Below are 15544 nucleotides of genomic sequence, written 5' to 3' on the forward strand. Positions count from 1 at the left end.
GTCTCCGGCCATCCTGATTTAGGTTTTCCGTGATTTCCCTAAATCGCTCCAGCCAAATGCTGGGATGGATCCTTTGAAAGGGCACGGCCGCTTTCCTTCCCAATCCTTCCATAACCCGAGCTTGCGCTCCGTCTCTAATGACCTCGTTGTCGACGGGACGTTAAACACTAACCACCACCACCACCACCATCGTGCACCCAGAATGTATGGGTCGGGAAAATTGGCGACCGTATTTTGGGATCAGTCTTCCTTCCACGTCGCGTAACAGGCTACAGTACCATGTAGGTTTTGATGCGTGAGTTTGCATGTATCAAAATGTGTGAAATAAATGACCGTACGTTTTGATTGCATTGACTTAGAAGCTTCAATTTTTTGCATCACCAAGGGACCGTAGACCTTAGTATAAGGCACAAGCCGGCCGCGGTGGCAGAGTGGTTCTGGGCGCTACAGTCTGAAACCACGCGACTGCTACGGTCGCAGGTTCGAATCCTGCCTCGTGATGACTGGGTGTGTGTGATGTCCTTAGGTTAGTTAGGTTTAAATAGTTCTAACTTATAGCGGACTGATGACCTCAGAAGTTAAGTCCCATAGTGCTCAGAGCCATTTGAACCATATACGGCGCGAATTTAACTTGACAGGTTTTCCTGTTACTGGGAAAAAGGGTTTTAAACAGTCGGACAGCCAAACAGCAAAGTTAGGTTGGCGTATGCAACCAAGAAAAGGAAAATCTTAACGTTAATTGATTATGAAAAATTAATTGACACGATGCCAACGGTCTTGCCTCAGTTGTAACACCGGTTCCCGTCAGATCACCCAAATGAAGTGCTGTCGGGCTTGGCTAACAAAAACGTGGTTCAAATGGCTCTGAGCACTATGGGACTTTACATCTGTGGTCATCAGTCCCCTAGAACTTAGAACTACTTAAACCTAACTAACCTAAGGACATCACACACATCCATGCCCGAGGCAGGATTCGAACCTGCGACCGTAGTGGTCGCGCGGTTCCAGACTGTAGCGCCTAGAACCGCTCGGCCACAGCGGCCGGCCTTGGCCAACACCTGGATGGGTGACTGTCGGGGTGTGGTGAGCGCTGTTGGCAAGCTGGCTGCACTCAGCCGTTGTGGGGCCAATTGAGGAGCTCCATGACTGAGAAGCAGCGGCTAAAGCCGTCGGCACACGGACCGTGCATCCGAACGTTGAGCGCCGAGCGTGCCGAGTTTCTGACGTCTTAGCGTGGAATAGTCTTTCCGAACGTGCAGAGCAATATCTGGCATGTCAGATACTCTGAGCGTGCGTCTGAGCGTTGACCAATGAGATGGCACAACGCCACCTACGTCACAAGCACGCCGTCTCCCTTCAGTACAGAGTTGTAAGGCGCCATATTGGCATTCATTTCAAGCTTACGTGTATATATGCCGTGTCTGAGCACCAGCAAATTCAGAATCATTGGAAAATACGTTGTAAATGTGTGACTCGTTCCAATAAAATAATGAGAAACATCATATTTGTGGCAAAAGAATTATTGTAACTTGCGTATTATGAGAGCAGGCTATTTGAAGGCAGCGACACACTGAAGATCCACCCAAAACGCTTTGTTCTTGGTGCAATTTGTTACAATTAAATTTCAATTATTAACATAACTACGATGTTTTCTGCAACGGGTAACATAGTTTGATTACTTGCGAGGCGTCTCTGTGTGTTTTTGGATTAGCGTAATGAGTAGCGTCACTGTTTTGTATTGTTTTGATAGATGGAGCGGAGGTTCGCGTCTTGACCCTCCTAAATTTTGTTTCCTAACATTAGCATTTTTATTACGTTCTGGTACTTTATTATTAGTTTAATATAAGTGTATACTATGATATTTGATGTTATGTAAATATAAGTTCACCTTTTTTGAGGGGTGTGTTTGTTCGGTTGGCTTAATATACAGGACAGCTTGCGCTACTTATATAAAGATATTTTGCTCCTTTTTCTTTCACGCTTCGTAATTCACATATTGCAAAGATTCTGCTATTGGGTAGGAACAGTGATTAAGTAAGACTGACCTTGGGGTTTTAATAAATGTGGGAATGATGAAATAATGTTTATCTTATGCGGAGAAGTATTCCAAATTTATACCGCACTGTTTGTAATGGAACTTTTATATGTCTCTGTCCTTATTGACTGGACATGGCACTTTGATTTTCGTGGACGCTGGAGCTAACGTAGGAATTTTACGCGCGCCCGTTGAGTAAGCAGTGTGATTTACGAACTAGAAACATCCCTCGACTGCCGCTGGAGTGCGTTGCGATCGCGCATACCACGTTGGGGCCCACGTACCGTATGCACGAGTCGCATCGTTCCTGAGCGTTCAGCAGCACGTTGAACTCGGCACGCTCAACGTTGACGTTCGACAGCACGGTCCGTGTGCCGACGGCTTAAGGGTCACGAAAACTGACAACGGCCGGGAGAGCGGTGTGCTGGCCACATGTCCCTCCATACACGTATCCAGTTACGCCTATGGCCTGAGGATGACACGGCGGTCGGTCGGTACCGTTGGGCCTTCCGGGGTCTCTCCGGATGGAGTTTGTTAACTGACAAGATAGAAAGACTGGTACCGCCCTAACAGATTACCGTAATTATTACGATTACTCTATTAATGGCAATTAATCGTGTATCCCTACGCCAAGAGATGTTGCAGTAGACTCACTTGCTAGCTGTAGTCGACTGAGACGATGGAGTCGCCCGTGCTGAAGGGCTCAAGGCTAGTGTGGCCTTTACTGTCGCCGAGGGGAGGACGTTCGCAGAAGCAGTGTTTAGAGAGCACCTGCTAACGCGGTGGCAGCCGGACCCGGCAACTGCCTGGGGATCAGCAGCTAGCGGGATCTGCTGCTCCGCCCTCATGTAAAACCCCTGTCCGGTATAAAAGAGCGCCAGCCGGAGTGGCCGAGCGGTTCTAGGCGCTACAGTCTGGAACCGGGCGACCGCTACGGTCGCAGGTTCGAATCCTGCCTCGGGCATGGATGTGTGTGATGTCCTTAGGTTAGTTAGATTTCAGTAGTTTTAAGTTCTAGGGGACTGATGACCTCAGAAGTTAAGTCCCATAGTGCTCAGAGCCATTTGAACCATTTTTTTTTACTGTAGCAGCCACGGGAGATGCAAGAATTCATCCTCGTGCTCACAAAACCAGCGAGCTGTGTGAACGGGAGGCCTTGAAACACAGCATCACCGTTGTGGAACAAACAATGTACTATGAGACCGAGCTAGTCACCCAAAGTGGTCTCATAATCCTTGGCAGCAATACGACCTTACAGAGGAACCGTGCAGCCCGTGGAGACCGTCATATGCCTGCCCATATCACCACCGAACCCCGCCGTGTTTCAGTCATGGGGCGTAAACTTGGTCAAAAGTTGGAAACCGTGTGAAACAAAATTCTTCCGACCAGATTTCTGCCATTGTTCCATAACCAAGCTTTTATGGCTTCGGAACCATTCGAATCACGGATAAGTGGTATTGGGATTTTAGCTCGCTCTACAGTTCCCAGCTTATGGAGTTCCCTTCGTGTTGTTTTCTTGCTGACGGGGTTCGCGAGTGTGACATTCAGGTCTGCAGTGACATCTGCAGTTGTAGTCTCCATGTTTTTCGTGATACGCCTCTTCAATGAGAGTCTGTGATGGTGACTCAACATGTGCTATCGTCCGCGTAGTGGCTTACCGGATGATGTTTTTCCGCATCCCTGTAAGGACTATAACTCTCCGATTCGGAGCCTCCTGAAACACCAAACACTTCGCCTATCACCATACGAGCATAAACAATTCGCCCGCTTTCGAATTCACTTAAGGTACTACACGCAACTCTGATCTGTCTACGACTGAGAATTGTGCTCAGATGGTCGTCTGTTAGCCATGGTGTCGTTTTAGATTTCACATGCTTCATTCGTGGAAAAAAACTGTTCACAGACGTACGTGCTTCCGAATAAGCACACCTGTTGAAATGCAAATTTGGATAGGTTGGTATACTGATCGTGTTTCATACATTTCTTATACAATTTTATCAGTGCATTCTGCAGGCGACTATGCTAGGCTGTTTTAAGGCCTTCATTATCTTTAAGATCAATCAACTTCATCTATAGGTGTAACATGGCGTCTTCAATCTTAAAGTCAGAAGGATTTTGGAGCACTTATTGGACTCTTGATCTTTAAAATGTGCTAATTTTCCCTCAAATTCATTCCCTTTTTTTTTTTTTTTTTTCAGCGAAATTACGTACTTACCGAAATCTGGTGTGTCTTGATTTTGGGCAGAAAAAACCTCCGAATGACCTGTCTTTCCCCGATCTGTTTCTTGAAAGAAATAATATTTTTAATAAATACTTGAATATGCCCATACATTTGATTTTTACCTTGGAGTTTTAGATTTAGGTCGGCGAGATACTTAGTTATGTCAGCTAGAAAAACGAGGTCATCAACCACTGATCTGTCTCCAAAAATCTGGTATTTTGTCCTTTGCCAGTGATAAGGGTTTTTATTTCTCCCAGCAGTGAATAAAATGATGTGTGTGCATGGCTCATCTGCTGCGCCAGCGACTCGGCTATAGTATGTGACATCGCCATGCCCTGGGCCTGCTTCACGCAGCAAGGTCCGAAGTTGTCTGTGATTTAGTTCTCTTGTGCGAATGAAATTGACCTCCACATTACCTTTTCCATCACATTCTTCAAACGGAGAACTTCGGTACACAGGTGTTCTTAGTGAATAATGCAGTGGTCACTACTCATCAAAGTTATAAATCCCTTTGTTCTCCCCGCCATCACTGTAGCACCATCTGTTGTCGAGTCGGAAAGATTTTCTACTTGAAGATCAAACTTTTCTACGCAACTTCTCACTTCTTCTTGTATGTCTTGTCCTGTTGTACTTTTCATGAAACACAGGTCAAGCGATTACTCGATCACAGTGCAGTTCTCTGTCACACCTCTCACAGAGACTGCCAGCTGATGCTGTATTGTATCTGCATCATCAGCACTTTCAACGAGCACTAAACTGTAAAATACAAATTCCTTTAATTGTGCTTTGAGTGAAATAAATATCTTTCGCCATGCCGTCTACTCGTCGTGCTGTGGTTTGATATGAAAAACTTGTATCGGTAGATACACGTAACCACTGCAAGACAAACAAATGATTACAATTTCAGAAAAAAAATGTATGATTTTATCAAGAGAAAGAGCTTCTCACATCGAGCAAGTCAATAACGTGTTGGTTCACCACTGACTCGTATGCAACAAGCGATTAGGCCTGGCACTGATTGATACAATGCCGTGCCGTATATTGGACAGCCCTGGTGTAATCGATAAGTAAGAAACAGAACATACCTTTGTTTCCTGGTGTCCATTGTAAGCGGCTCACTTGCCGCATCGGAGCGCTGCAGATTGCACGAGAGGGTCACGTGATTCTCCATCTGTCTGATCCAAGTCATATCAGTGAAGTTGTGTGTGTCTGCCAGTCGCTTGTACGGAATCAGTGCAGTAATATGGATCAGTATAACAGAAAGGAGCTGTCGTATTTGGACCCATTGTACTGCTGCCTAATGTACCGGTTTCCATGGCACCTATTCTAAAGGTGGGAAAATTATACTGCAGTGAGTCCGCAGCTCGTGGTCGTGCGGTAGCGTTCTCGCTTCCCGCGTCCGGGTTCCCGGGGTCGATTCCCGGTGGGGTCAGGGATTTTCTCTTCCTCGTGATGACTGGGTGTTGTGTGATGTCCTTAGGTTAGTTAGGTTTAAGTAGTTCTAAGTTCTAGGGGACTGATGACCATAGATGTTAAGTCCCATAGTGCTCAGAGCCATTTGAACCTTTTATACTGCAGTGAAATGTATATACTACTTAAAAGGATAGAATTCCAGCTACAAACGGGGGACAATATACTCAAATGTGCTCTGGTTCTTTAACTAAAATAACTTTTTTAAAAAGTAACCGCGCACAGCATTGCTACGGATGCCCCGTGAAGCGCCTGAAAATGCTGCACCTAAAGTATTTACGTGATCCATCGAAAAGGGTATCTTTGATAAACTTAAGCGCGAGAAAATATCATTATTCGTGCGGGTCACTTGGCGAAATATTGTTCTCTCTTCGTAAGGAAACGTAAATTATTTATTATTTTTTACCTCAAAATGTTGCCCTTGAAATGTTGATCGATAGTCGTGAAGCGGCCTATTTGAATCACTCAAGTGATAGTCCACATAGACTTTAACTGGCGCCATTTTTCCGCGCTGCTGCAGTCACTGAAAATCAGAAAAATTACCACTTCCTACATGGGAAAGAACTGTCTACCTAAATGAAACAGTAATATCTCTTTCTATAATATATTTTAACAAGCATTAAATTATTACAGACTTACATTTTTCATTGGCCATTTACAGACTTACATTTTTCATTGGCCAACTGTTGCGCGCATTCCAGAACAAAAGAAACCTAATAGTGAAATCTTTGACCTTGTGCAATGATTAACAAATAAAATATTTTCATTCTAATTACACAGAAAAAGAATTTAGTATTATATAATTTTTATGCCGACCTTCTCAACGTTATTCTTAAATTAATTTTATTTCTTTTTATGATGATGACGATGATGTCCCATCCTCCGAGGAGCGTACGGGACGATACGGGAGACCCCCATCGCCGTACTAGGCAGGGTCCTGGCGGAGTTGGTTTGCCGTTGCCTTCCTGATGATGATGATGAAGACGACGCACCAACACCCAGTCTTCTCGAGGCACGAAAAATCCCTGACCCCGCCGGAAATCGAACCCGGGACCCAGTGCACGGGACGCTATAACGCTACCGCAAGACCGCCAGCTGCTGAATGTCCGTGACCACACGTTGAATTAAGTTCCCGAATGATTTCTTGCGGAAGTAATTGGCTGTTGTGTTGGCATTAAACCATCCTTTTGTTTCATACTGTTCAGTACTACGTATTTGCGGCTGTGTGAAGTATGACCAGAAGTTAAACCAGCAACGCGCAAATACTGTAGTTACAGTCAACGTAATTGTTGGGTTGGGTTGTTTTTGGGGAAGGAGACCAAACAGCGAGGTCATCGGATTAGGGAAGGACGGGGAAGGAAGTCGGCCGTGCTCTTTCAGAGGAACCATCCCGGCATTTTGCCTGGAGCGATTTAGGGAAATCACGGAAAACCTAAATCAGGATGAACCGTCGTCCTCCCAACGTAATTGTCTAAGGCACACAATTTTAGAAGCAGACGGTGGTAGGCGGGACTTCAGAATTATAGGCATAACTAGTGCTGTTGGGAAATTAGTGGTTACAGGAGAGTATAAGGAAGTACTGAGATGCAAAGTGGAAAGTCCGCTGCGTCTACAAGGAATGTTGCAGCCAGCCGCAACCATCTAACATGACGTAATCACTGTGGATACGAGAACATCCTGACCGACAGCGACTGGAGACGTCTGCAAAGCCGTCAGTAAATGCTGCAGTCAGTGAATGCAGTTATATCTCAACCAGTTCCTGAATAAACGTTGCGAAGGCAACTGCATGTAATGAACGTTAGCAGTCGGGTACTTTAAAGAAGGCCATTGTCCACAGATGCGCATAAAGACGTGCCTCTTCAACAACTCTGAAGTAACAGGTGTGTAGTGTGGTCTGACGAGCGACGATTTTGTCCCTTTGTTCGATTGTTTCAAGGCACGACTTTTCCTCTTCGTTCAGTTTATTCAAGCCGTGGTGTACACCGACGGCCGAAAGAGCTCTCTATCCCACGGTGTATGGAGACTGTAGTTACGGCGGAAGGTGACTCTGTGATGTTTTGGGAGTGTTTATAGTGCAGTGAGTTGGGGTCACTCATTCAGATTATCGTGAAACTGAGCCAGGATGTTTATGCGAACTTTGTCGGTGATCAAGTGTTCCCCTTCTTCTGCAGCTTCATGGTGACACTGCCGTCTTCCAAGATGACAACAGCCGTATTCGCAAGGGCTGAGCGCACACGTTCTGGGTTTGACGGTCACTCAGATGCCCGACCTCACTCCAACTGGCCCGATAAATAAACGGATTCCTGTCCCACAGAAAACCGCAGCCGAAGCGCAGCAAACATCCTCCTCACAGGAACCTAATCATAAATGAGAGGCTGCTTCTCGATGTGGCCTTTCTGAAGAAAATCGTGGACTCTCTTCTTCACAAAACTGAGACCATCAAGGCGAAAAAGATAACGTGAAAAATTACGAGAAACTGGCGCTTTGTAGACAAATAACATAAAGCCAGTAGTTTTTACTAAATATTGCAAAATCGGCGGTTTTCCGAAATTTGTCATTTACCTTTATATTAAAAGGTTATAAATCTGAGGTTGGCAGTATACCAGTAATCGTAACTGGCTAATCGTAACTGGCATTTACTGAATACTGAAATTACATTCCGACTTCTTATTGCCTCAAATTGGAAAAAATAACACCAAAAGTATAAAAAACAACCTGAATCGGGAAAAACAACATAAAAATTGGCAAAAAAACAAGCGAAATTGGCAAAAAAGAACAGAAAATTAGTAAAAATAGCGAATAGGCATTAACAACAACAAAATTTGAAAAAAAACCAGCAAAAGTGGCAAACAACAGCGAAACTGACAAAAACAACAGTGAAATCGGCGAAAAACTGGGAAAACAACCAAATAAAAGCGAAGTTGGCAAAAAATAACAGTGAAATAAATAAAAAATTACCTCGAATTTGACAAAAATCATTTCGCAAAAAATAGCTGAGATTTTGGCAAAAGTATAGAATTAGGCAAAAAAGGTCCAAATTTTGCAATAAAAGTGTCGTACAATGTGGCAAAAAATTTACATCACATTTGGCCTAAAATACACCGAATTTTGAGAAAAACAAACACCGATTTCAGCAGGAAAGAGCTCCGGATTTTTCAAAAAATAGCACCGAATTTGACCAAAAAAAAAAGGACCGACGTTGGAAAGAAATAACCCCCAACTTGCTGAGAAATAGCACTAATATTGGCATAAGATTGGCACTGATCACGTGTAATACCGGCACTCAAATACAGAGGAGGTGTTACAGCTTCGGTGTGTTTCTCGTGGTTAAGGTGTGGTCCCCTTTACTGCGCTCATGGAGACGCTAAATGCTAATGGATTCAATCATGGTTTTACTGTGTAATGTGTCGATGACAAAACGATCGTCCTTTACATAGAATGGTACAATACTCATTTTTGTAGGTCTGAAGATGGCAGTGTAGCTTGTCGAAACTGGTTGCCTATATGTATACAGGGTATATCAAAAAGAATCATACGAGTTAAAAAATCATAATTATTATGTTATTTGAGATATGTGCGTGAACAACGTGCTATTGGAAAGAGCACACTCTCGAGTTTTACACGGTTCCCGATAGGTAGCAGCAGTGTGCACCCTCTTTAGTTCTAGCAAAAATAGACAACAGAAAGCGGTTTGTGTTCTACATTTTGTGCAGCGCGGGTCAGTGGTGACTTTCGTACTGGGTATGGTGTGGATCCTCCGACAGCACAGAGCGTTAGACGATGGCATGAACAATTCCGAGAAACAGGTTGTTTGTGTAAAGGCAAATCGCCGGCACGTCGAAAGCATTCGCCACAGTTTCACAAGGAGTCCGCAGAAATCCGTTCGCGGTGCAGCTCGACAGCTCAACAGGCCCCCGATGTCCGTCTGCGAGTGTTGCGTCGACGTTTGCACATGAGACCATACAAAATCCAGCTACTGCTTCGTGGCAATATGGAGGATGACAGTTTTCTTCCACGGTAAGTTTTTAGTGACGAGGCAACATTCCATTTCAATGGAAAGACGAACCGTCATAATGCGAGAATATGGGGTACGGAACTACCACATGAAGTTGTACAACATGAGAGGGACTCTCCAAAATTTAATGTGTTTTGTGCAATTTCACGGGAAAAGGTGTATAGTCCATTTTCCTTTGCCGAGAACACTGTTACAGGAAGCACATATCTCGATATGCTTGAGAACTTTCTCTTCCCAAAGCTGGCGACTGATTCGAAAGACTTACCAACAGGATGGGGCACCGCCACACAGACAATTGGGCGGGAATTTTTAACTCGAAGGATTACTGAATGATATGCAAATAGATGGTCCAATTCTACGAACCTGTACGTCCTGAGAAGGACATTTTGATTGTTTACTATGTATTCTACGACGGGGAGGCCTTTTCGGACAGTTCGATCTCATCCTGTTGTTGTTATTCATTTAGCACCACCCAGGAGGCACGTGTAACTTAAGGTACGTCACAGACGCGAGTAAACTTGCCCTTGCAATTTTTTTTCACCTGGCTGGAATGAGGGGCGGTAAAAAATTGCTTGAAGAATATGAAGAAATTCCAACAGTTAGCAAAGCTACGGATCTTCTGCAGTCACTTGATGAGAATAGGAAGAAGATGTGGCATGAAAGCGTAGAATCATTCGACCACACACATTCAAGTCGAAAAGCTTGGTCTGTTATCAGAAAACTGGATGCAACAAACTCAGCACCGGTGAGACCTAAAACTGCCATCAAGCTGAATGATTTCTCCAAACACCTAATCTCAAATTCCAAGAGCCCAAAGGATAAGCAGACAAGAAGGGAAATCAAAACCCAGCTCAACGCCAAGAAAAGAGCAGCCCCAAATTCCTGTAAATATTCCAATCCATTCAATGAAGAAGAAGTAAGAGATGCCATCACTAACATGAAAGTTGGGAAGGCAGCTGGATTCGATGGGATGTACCCTGAATTTCTCACACACTGTGGACCAGCAACTATCAAATGACTTTCTAACTTCTTCTCAGTCATTCTCTCCGCTGGAAATCTCCCACCATTGTTCAAGAAAAGCAAGCTAATAGCAACTCGTAAACCGAACGAAGACCCAACAAAAGTTGAAAGTTACCGCCCAATAGCCCTGTTAAGCGTTAGTTACAAACTACTTGAACGACTCATCTACAACAGGATCTATGAAACGATTAATAAACAAATACCCATAGAGCAAGCTGGATTCCGGCCTGGTAGAAGCTGTAATGACCAAGTGTTCGCATTAACAACCCATATTGAAAATGGAATTGAGAAGAAATGCGTAAGCATAGCTGCTTTCTTCGATCTATCCGCCGCCTACGACACCGTATGGCGAGAAGGCCTTCTCTTAAAATTTCTGAGCATCATTCTGTGTCGGAAACTCACAAACCTACTTAGCAACATGCTAAGCAACGGACTTTTCCACATTTACTCTGATAACGACAGAAGCAAAATCTTCAAAGTAAGTGACGGACTGCCTCAAGGATCTGCTCAAGGATCTGCATTGGCCCCTCTCCTTTTCAGTTTATACATTTATGACCTGCGAGCCACAACCTCAAGGAAATTCATACACGCTGATGACATCTGTTTGGTAACCCAGAGCTCCAGTTTCACCACTGCTGAAATCACATTAACTGCCGACATGGAAATCCAGGACACATACTTCAGGAAATGGTGCCTCCGCCTAAACCCTCAGAAAACTGTTACTTCAGCATTACACATACGGAACAGACACTCTGACTATAAACCGGAAGTTAAACTCCGAGGCCAAACCTTGAAGTACTGCAGCACACCGAAGTACCTCGGAATAACACTCGATAGGTCCCTAACTTTCCGACAACATCTCTCCAACGTGGCCGCAAGAGTGAAGACCCTTAATAATACCATTCAGAAGCTTGCTGGTACCTCCTGGGGTTGCAGCGCTCACACCCGAAAATCAACTGCTTTGGCACTATCATACTCTGTCGCTGAATGCTGTTGTCCGACTTGGATGAGCAGTGCTCACTGTAGCAAGATAGATGCGCCACTCAACCAGACAATGCGACTCATCACAGGCTGCATATGTAGCACTCAAACTGCATGGCTACCAGTTTTAAGTAACATCCAACCTCCAGTTCTACGAAGATCAGATGCTCTCCTGAAGACCTGGAGAAACATTCAGAAGAACCCCCAGCTACCCGTACAGAGCGATATATTAATAACAGAATATCAGCGTCTGAAGTCAAGAAAACCACCATGGCGAACTGCACAACATCTCGAAGCCTCCGAATTTAACATCAACGAAGTATGGAGAAGTCAGTGGGAAGAACCGTCAGTGTTCAACGGTCATCTGGTTGAAAAGCCCGAGTTCCAGGTTTCACACTCCCCAGACGCCAGTGGAGAACCGTCAACTGCATCCGAACAGGACAAGGGAACTGCGGATTCTAACCACAAATTTTGCTGGTCAACATCTCCAGATTGTGACTGTGGAGCTGCCCTGCAAACAATTAATCACATTGTTGGTGAATGCCCGAAACGAGCCTTTGGGGGATCAGTAAATGACATCCACCATGGGTAACCTGAAGGGCTCAAGTGGATCAACAGATTGGACTTAGAAAGCTAAGAACTTGTGTCATGTGTAGATAATTTAGCATAATACTTTGAACATTTGATTTTGTACATGTATTTTGCTTGTCATTTCTTACATTGTATACTCTTAAAATCATGTATTTGATCCAAGCTCTGTATCATCATACGATAAATAAATAAATAAATAACTGAATGATGGATCGATCACAATGGACCAATTGATTCAGCTTTACACTTCTGGCATCCAATGTTACCGGACCTGACTATATGTGATTATTCCTTGTAAGGGTTTATAAAAGACTCTGTTCACGTGCCTCCGTTACCAACAACAATGAATGAACTGAAACACCGCATAACAGCAGCTATGGAAGCTGTAACTCAAGACATGCATGTTGCAGTGTGGGAACATTGTTAATACCGCATTGACATGCCATCCGTGTCATCGGAGGCATATAGAACAGCTAAGAAAATGTATGAAAAGAAAATCTCTTTGAGATTCGCGTTCATCAAAAAAAAAAAAAAAAAATTGATCATATATGCTTATTAGTTTCAAAAATATAGACGTGCCAAATCGGATAATTCTTTTTGATACATCCCTGTATATTTATTGCGATCTGGGCAGATGAACTACTCTAGTAAGGATATTTCATTATTCAATCTGAGAAACCTCTTTCCTGCTGACAATGTCAGGTAAATATAAATTTTACAAGATTGCGCACTGTGTACAGTAGCTGAACAGCTTAGACATGTGAATGTATGGACATGACAATGTACCGTGTCACTCAATGGTTTGTGGACAGTAACAGTCCTGAATTGGAGTGGCTTGCCCAGCATCCAGACCTGAACCCAGTGAAACAACTTTGGGATGAGTTAGAACGCCGGCTTCGCTCCAGATCCCAACGTCCAACGTAGCACCTTGTCTGCTATCGTCTCTTCAGGAAGAATGGACTGTCATTCCTCCACAAATATTCTGATACCTCACTAAAAGTTTTCTCAGCAGAGACCGGGCCGTGATAAAGTTTAAGAGTGAACACACTCTGTATTAATATCCACTAATTGGCATTCGGATGCATTTTATCAGTTGGCCAGTAGCGCAATGGACTAATATTTTGAGATGTGTCTATGCGACCCGCACACTTGTGGGTGTACTGTAGCGAGGGGCAGGGTGTTCACACAGGAGGGGCTGGTAATATGCAGACCGCTGCGGTCTCCGGGACCGTTTGGAAGTGTGCGCAGTTTTGTGTCAGCTTACACGTGGTTACATCTCGGGATAATGGAGCGGTAGTAATTAGCCGGCCATGATTTACGCTGTAGGTGTTTATCGGGCGGTGACGGGCTGTTTTAATAACGGCGCGGCGCGGCGCGGTTGGGGGAGCGAGCGTCAAGGTAATTAAAGCGGCGTGTTTACGAGGGTGGGCGTCAAAAACCACGTGGGGGAGGGGGCGACGCCACGCGACGGCCGGGGGCGGAACTCGCCGGCGAGTAACTGCCCACTTTGGAGGCGGGGGGCGGGTCACTGCCCGCTCGCTGCCCTCTGGGGTGGATAACTGCCAGCTATACGATGCGGCAGATTATAGCCAATCATCTCCGCCCTGCCGGTTAACGGGCTCCGTGTGACCTCAAGCTGTGCGTTCGGGCGTATACAACACATCCTGTGGGGGAGAGGTCAAAGACAGATGGGAAAAATTCCAAGTGCCAAATGTCGCATTTGCGAGGAAAATAAAAAAAAACGATGTTTTACTTTTCGTATTCAACTTATTTGCATCCAGAATATCGAGAAGGTGTCTGGATAGCACAGAATTGTGCTGCTCGCCTCAACACTGGAAAAGTAAATAAATACGAGGGGTCTTCAATAAGTAACGCAGCACATTTGGTCTCTCGTCCAGTACAACTGCAAAGAATGCGGATTTTGCAGTGAGGCATCGTGAAATATTCCCGCTTCAGCCATTACAGTTTCACGAAGTTCCGATAGATGAGACTGCTATACGTAGCCTTCAAAGTGACGGCTACAAGGCAGAGTTTATTTTGGCGAAAAACGAGAGCATCGCATTCCTAGGCATTTCGAGAATGTCTACAGAGACCTGGCGGTGAACAAAAGCGCGGCGAGCCGTTGGGCGAGGCGTCTGTCATCATGGCAGCAAGGTCGGGCAAACCTCTCCCATCTCCCAATTGCCGGCCGGCCTCACGGAGCTGGGACTCCTGCATTGCTGTCGAGATGATAGACGCGTCACAGTCAGAGACGTCGCCGCTCAATTCGACGTCGCTGTTGGTGGTGGTGACACACTCGTCTACCAGTAGGGGTACTCAGAGGAACCCGCTGAGTCGCTCGTCGCCAGACAAGACCATAAAGAGCAACGAAGGAGCACACCGCGGGAAGCAGTAAATGGACGAAGGGGAGGTTTCTGGTGCAGCAAGTCGTCGACCGGTAGTGCGGTAGCATGCAGGCGTAGGGGCCCTCCCAGTGAGGTGGCCTAAGGCCTTCTCATTGGACCGACATTATGTTGAAAAATAGTTTTTTAGCCAATAGAGTGCGGAGTAATGTGATTGACACACACAGTGGCTACGGTTACTACAAGCCACACCACAAGTTGGGAAACGGGGCCAAATTTCTAGTAGTTTACTGTCGAGTTGTGATTTTCACACACAAATGTTTTATTCATATCTTACAGAAACTAACAGTACGGCAATAACAGCCTTTCAAAACACGCTGCTAACGGCAATCAAGTAACTTATAGCAATACAACAGTTTAAAAATATTTAAAGAACATTAGTAAACAGGCTACTAAAGTAAATACAGAACTTTGTTAATAAAGTACGGCGGGGTAGTGAAGCTACCAACACCGCCATTAAAAAAAGACAAATGTCTCAGCAAACACACGATTACTGGCAATAAAGGAATGGAGGAATTTAAAAAAAGTTTTTGAACAAAAGTGTCCTGGAATATCATTAGAACATGACAAATATGACGGACGTGTAGCGCGGCCACAGACCACCCACTCAGGGATGCTCAGGCTAGGCAGAATACTGAACAATTTAAATACGCCCGTAAACACAATTGCCACTCTCAGGTTGGTCACTGCACCGACTTTTAGCCAGCGAAAACTTATAATAAGATGGCTTAACTTGCTGACAGAATTAGGGCTAACCTCGTGCAAGGAAACATTACACCACACAGTCCTGAATGGGCGACGCATGATCA

This window comes from Schistocerca piceifrons, chromosome 9 (assembly GCF_021461385.2).
Source record: "Schistocerca piceifrons isolate TAMUIC-IGC-003096 chromosome 9, iqSchPice1.1, whole genome shotgun sequence".
Classification (NCBI taxonomy): Eukaryota; Metazoa; Arthropoda; class Insecta; order Orthoptera; family Acrididae; genus Schistocerca; species Schistocerca piceifrons.